At 39.3% G+C, this 5852-nt stretch overlaps 1 long non-coding RNA gene across 1 annotated transcript; it reads right to left on the reverse strand.

Moving 5' to 3' along the window:
• On the reverse strand, positions 1 to 1977 carry LOC115016759 (uncharacterized). Its single transcript, XR_003833181.1, has 2 exons — positions 1418 to 1977; positions 1 to 1200 (listed from the first exon to the last, which is right to left on the reverse strand). It is a non-coding gene; the product is annotated as an uncharacterized LOC115016759 (long non-coding RNA).
• Between the last annotated feature and the right edge of the window lie 3875 nt (positions 1978 to 5852).

A 5852-nucleotide genomic window follows, 5' to 3' on the forward strand; every position in this document is an offset into this window, starting at 1 on the left:
TGAGGAGAACATGAATGATGTTTTTAATCCTTCAATTCTAATAGAAAAACCTTCAAATACACACATGATGAGACATGTACTCAACATAAACAGAGAAACAAGAAGAAGAATACAAATAAATGCATAACAACAATAAGAAATATGAAATAGAGCTGGAATAAATCAACTTCAGTAATATGTCATTATAATGAGAAACACTTACGTTCTTCTTCTTTAAAGAGTTCACCATGAAGTTAGAAAGTTATTAGTTTTAGTGTTTAAAAGTTATAATGTAATATATTCTTTAACTTCATGAGTAAACATGAATAATTCATGAGTTAAAGTATCTCTCAGATGAAGAAGAGTTGGAGACCCCTGGTACAGAGCAACAGGCCCTGTACCCCCAGATGGTTGGGTGCCATAAAGTATACGAGCCCAATAACCTGCGACTGAGCCCTGGTCCTCTGCCCCCCACTGAGAGAGAGAGACTTGAAACACCTCCTGATAACACTCGCTGTGCCCGGCTGGGACGCGTGGGAAACTCCTGAGACAAACACATCTACAATGTGTGCATATAAAAACACAAGGAAAGCACATTATGAAGTTACAAACCATAACAAAGGAACATCTTAACACAATGTTCTCATAATGCATAAAACTTACAAACTAAATGATAAAAGATACAAATAAAATCCCTTCTATTGCTTTTCTCTTGATGACATCATCAGGAGTCGTCTCCTCTGAGAACTAAATGTTCTCTTCAAATCACAAAGTACTTCCACTAATACGCAGTTTAATGTAGAAATGAAGAATAATGTTTAAGATGAGACGATGAGTATCAAAAACAAGAAGTCTGATGAAGTTTAAACAAGTACAAGTGTATATCAGAACTCCAGCAAGAGAACTTATGAAAGGTGAACAGGTTGATGCACTTTGTTCAAGCTTACAAGTTCATTACACCACAAGGCATTTAGCAACATTACCAAATCTCTAGATATGAACTGCTCCATCTTCCACTCGTCTCTCCAGCAGGAGGACCAGTTGATCTGAGCTAATACAAGCTGAGCCTGCAGGTCGGTCCCAGGCAAACAATTACCAATAACTACATTTGATTCTGTGGTGAAGCTCCATAAATATACTTCACACTGTGCAGCTGCTCCTCTTTCACCTTGCTGTCTTCCTCGGGCAGGTTTGTTCACACATCCAGTTTGATGGAGTCCTCTGAAGGACAACAAGAGAAAGAACTCAATGAAAACTTGAATGAAGCTGAGAAACATTAGCAGACAACATTCTGGAATATTTTATAAATAGAATATATATTTTATATATCAAACAGAAACACAATTGAAAGTAGTTTGTGTACGATGAGGGCATCTCATTTTAAGATCAGATGTTCATGTAATATCTGGATGAATGGAGGATATGCTGCAATACTCACATGTTGTGTGTTTCTCAGCTGTGATCAACTTGTCATTGATCCTGTAGGAACACAATCCCAAAAGTTATGTCTCAGGTTTAAATAACAGTTTGTTGTTAGAGTCAGCCCGCTTCAGAGTCCTGACACGAGCCGACTGATGGAACGCTTTACATGGCATCATATCTTCTGTGCAAACACTACAACTGACTGCAGACAGCTCTGAGCCTGCATTACAGGAAGTAACTCGTCTTTAGTCTGGATCCAGAAACCAAACACACTACCTGTCTCACTCTTCTGTGAAATCACAAGTTCCAAAGTTACAACTTGTAACATGTTGCTTGGCTTTGCATTGTCAGCTTGTGTTTTATTGTTAGTGGAAGAATGAAAGAAAAGAAACACGAGATGAAAGAACAGGAGAACCTGCAGGCAATGAGTGAAATCACTGATTAGTTCTGCTAAGCTAGGCTACAAGTGGAAGGTAGAACTGGGGGATTCCCCAACGTGAGTAACACATTAACCCCCCTGTTAGTACAATACTGCTGAACCAGCAGAGACTGAGTCGGACCCTGACTGACCCGAGAGTCTCCAGTCTGCAGTCTGGACTCTCCAGAAGGTCACGCAGCAGCTTCACTGATGAATCCTGCAGCTTGGTGTTCCTCAGGTCCAGCTCTCTCAGATGGGGGGGGTTGGACTTCAGAGCTGAGACCAGAGAAGCCCAGCTGATCTCTGACAGACTGTAGTCCATCAATCTGAATAAAGAAAACATGATGTAGATACAAATCCATTTATAATCCAATCAGATGTGTTCAGGTTTAAATGTGTGGCTCAACATTACTACGTCCTAATCCATGAATTGGAGTGACGCTGTCATTCTGTTATTGTGCTCATCATAACATCAGCTTCTACTTTATTATCTGTGGAAACACATTGAAATGAATGGAAACAAAGAATTCTTTGTGCTTGAGAAAGTAAACTTCATCAGTGTACACTAATATTAGTTCAGATGACCTTCTGTATACAGATGTGAGCGTTTACCACACGTGAACATAAATGTACTTTAATAACTAACAGTGGACATTTGCTACAGCTGCTTTAACAAACACTCGTCTTCTGTGACTGCACACTCAATTTAGTGCAAGAAAAGTCAAAATATGAACAAAAGGAAAGTTACGACTTTATGATGTAAATTATTTATGAACATAAATTATGTTCAATAATTCATTAAACATGTTGGATCTACAGTAGTACCAGAGAGTCAGTGAACTGACCTGAGAGTCTCCAGTCTGCAGTCTGGACTCTCCAGAAGGTCACACAGCAGCTTCACTGATGAATCCTGCAGGTTGTTGATGTTCCTCAGGTGCAGCTCTCTCAGATGGGAGGGGTTGGACTTCAGAGCTGAGGCCAGAGAAGCCCAGCTGATCTCTGACAGACTGTAGCCCCTCAATCTGAATAAAGAAAACAGTGTTTACAAGGTTTAATAATCTGTTCAGAGCTGAAGAAGTTTAGAAAGTGGAAACTCCAAACATGATCAAACTGTGAGATACAAACAGTGAATATATCTGTTAGTGTTTGAGAGTTGAAAGAGATATTTATTCATTGTATTTATGTATTATTTATTATCATGAGTTAAAAACATGGAGGATATAACATGACATTCAGCAGTTTAAGAGCTTCAGACTGAATTCTGCAGTGTAGGATTGTTCTTGTTAGATTTAAATCTATAGCTCAACATTGATCCTCCAGTCAATGAACTAAACCACTGAAGAAGAAAACAGACTTTAGCATCAGGACACTCCGTGTGGATCAGTATCATATCAGCTTTATGTCTGCAGCTTAGTGTCAACACAACTTTCACATATTAACCTCAGAACAGAAGTAACAGATGCTGAACTGACCTGAGAGTCTCCAGTCTGCAGTCTGGACTCTCCAGAAGGTCACACAGCAGCTTCACTGATGAATCCTGCAGCTTGTCCCACAGCTCCAGCACTCTCAGGAGGGGGGGGTTGGACTTCAGAGCTGAGAACAGAGGAGCCCAGCTGATCTCTGCCAGACTGCCGACCTTCAATCTGAATAAAGAAAACATGATGTAACTTCAGAAAACAATGTTGCAGCTTGAGTTAGTTCAAGGTGTAACACTGAATGTGTAAAGGTGTGTATTTTTGAAAAGCCTGAGATCAGACAGACGGTGTTACCACGGGAACAAGAGGAAGCTCCTCTGATAAATGTGTTTCATGTTCTTTACACAATTAGTGGAAAAGTGAAAGATTAAAGAATATTGTTGGAGAAAAACTGTCTTTAACCGATAGATTTCATAAAACTTAACAAAGTGGGGTTTGTTTATGAAACGGGAAGACTCTGAAGAATGTGTAGCAAAGGGAGTAAACCAGCTGAAGGGCCACAGGGGCCCATTGTGGATCTCATGCTTTCAACATGTGGCTCTGATCCTTTCAAACATCTACAAGAATGGTGATGAACGTGGTTTCAGGAGGTCGTTAAGTACGGCACAGATACAGATACTAGGCATGATCTCCAGTGTTATTTATACTATTTTAATTCTGTTATTTATATTATTTTAATTGACTTCACACTCATTTACATCAACACTGTGATTATTGTGCTGTAAATGCTCTGTCTCATCTTCTACTAAGTTTGATGTTTCTGCTGTGAAGCACTTTGGGCTGTAGTTCTTGTATGAAAGGTGCTCTACAAATAAAGCTTATTATTATTATTATTATTATTATTATTATTATTATTAAGGTTTAATAATCTGTTCAGAGCTGAAGAAGTTTAGAGGTCACTGTCAGCAATGATACAAATGTGTTGGTAATCAAAGCTCAAAGTCTCTGCAGCCTGTTTCTCTCTGTCATCAGATGTTTAACAACCTCCTTCATATCTCTCACACACCTCAGTACTGACATCTTCTTCACTGACTCATGGAGCACAATGTGAGTCTGTGGAAGCTCAACAACTGTCCCGTCAAACATTTACTTTCTCTACTTTACGTCATTCTCCACAATATTCAGACATTTGAAAAATAAAGAAGACAATAATAATAATTACAACGTCTTCACCTGTCTGCAAATTGTGCCAATTATATTTACTACACGAGCTACAGTCAGTGAACTGACCTCAGCGTCTCCAGTCTACAGTTTGGACTCTGCAGTCCAGCACACAGCGGCTTCACTCCTGAATCCTGCAGTGATGTTATATCCAGCTGCAGCTCTCTCAGGTGGGAGGGGTTGGACTTCAGAGCTGAGGCCACGACTTCACAATCAGTCTCTGAGAGTCTACATCCATAAAGTCTGTCAGGACACATATATTACAAAATGTGTTATTATGAAAGAGGAAACATTCATTTATTTCATGCATTTGATGACAAAACATTTGCTGTTAGACATTTTAATATCTTTACTGAGTTTAATATATGCATTGTCCCCCCCCCCCAGGATACTCGGGAGATGCCCACAGGATACTGAACCTCTATTAGAAAGATTGAGGCCTACATGAAAGGGGGAGAAGTTACAAATGGAATCCGGGGCGAGGACGGCAGCAAAGAGCACGATGGATTCATGAGCAGGTAATCTAAAGTGATTCTTACACACATCTGCAGTTTCCCAGTTATATTTAGATGTTCTTTAGTGTTGTTGGATTATAAACGGCGTAAGGAATTCTTTGTGTGTTGTAACTGCGTCTGAACTCCCCTGTCTCTGCTCTGGCATCTTCAGAACACGAGGCAGGACAAGCCGCTGTGACATCAGTGGTTCATCTGATCTCACTGTGTTTGACATGAAACAATAACTCTCATCACTTATCACCTGCAGACTTGTAATATGTGTTTAATGTTGCAGATGAAGGGAGAGAGTAGTGCTGCAGTTACATTGAGGCTTCCATAATGTCCACAGTGTGTCAGTGTGATCTGATCCTAGGTCTGTCTCTGCTAGCTACCTTCTGCTGTCACTGACTGTTGACAAACGCAACAGAAAGGAAACAAATCATAGAAAGTATCAGAGATGTACAGAAATAAATGTTAATATAAAGACTCAGGTATTACCTGTGTGTCTGATGTAATGATGAAGAAACTGCTAGAATGTAACAACAACTTCTCTGCATTCACTCAGAACTGTAAAATGTGATGAAACCTCGAGCACCTCTAAAGTCTTTAGTTTGACAAGGTCTGCATGTCGCCTCCATCCCCCAAAGGAATGTAATGAGAGGAAGAAACTGTCAAGTGTAACAATTATTACAAATAAATAGAAATGTGTTCATGAACTTCACAGATAGAAGCTGAAAACACTTGTTTTGCTCTCACAGCGTTTGAAACAGCTCAAGAACATCTGAAACTAAATAATGAAATAAAAAGTGGATATATTTATTAAATAAAATGAATTTTCTCGTGTATATTTGAAGAACTAAACTTCTAATCTACTCTGATTTATAAAGTTAATCACATCTGGAC

Source organism: Cottoperca gobio, chromosome 12 (assembly GCF_900634415.1).
Source record: "Cottoperca gobio chromosome 12, fCotGob3.1, whole genome shotgun sequence".
NCBI lineage: Eukaryota > Metazoa > Chordata > Actinopteri > Perciformes > Bovichtidae > Cottoperca > Cottoperca gobio.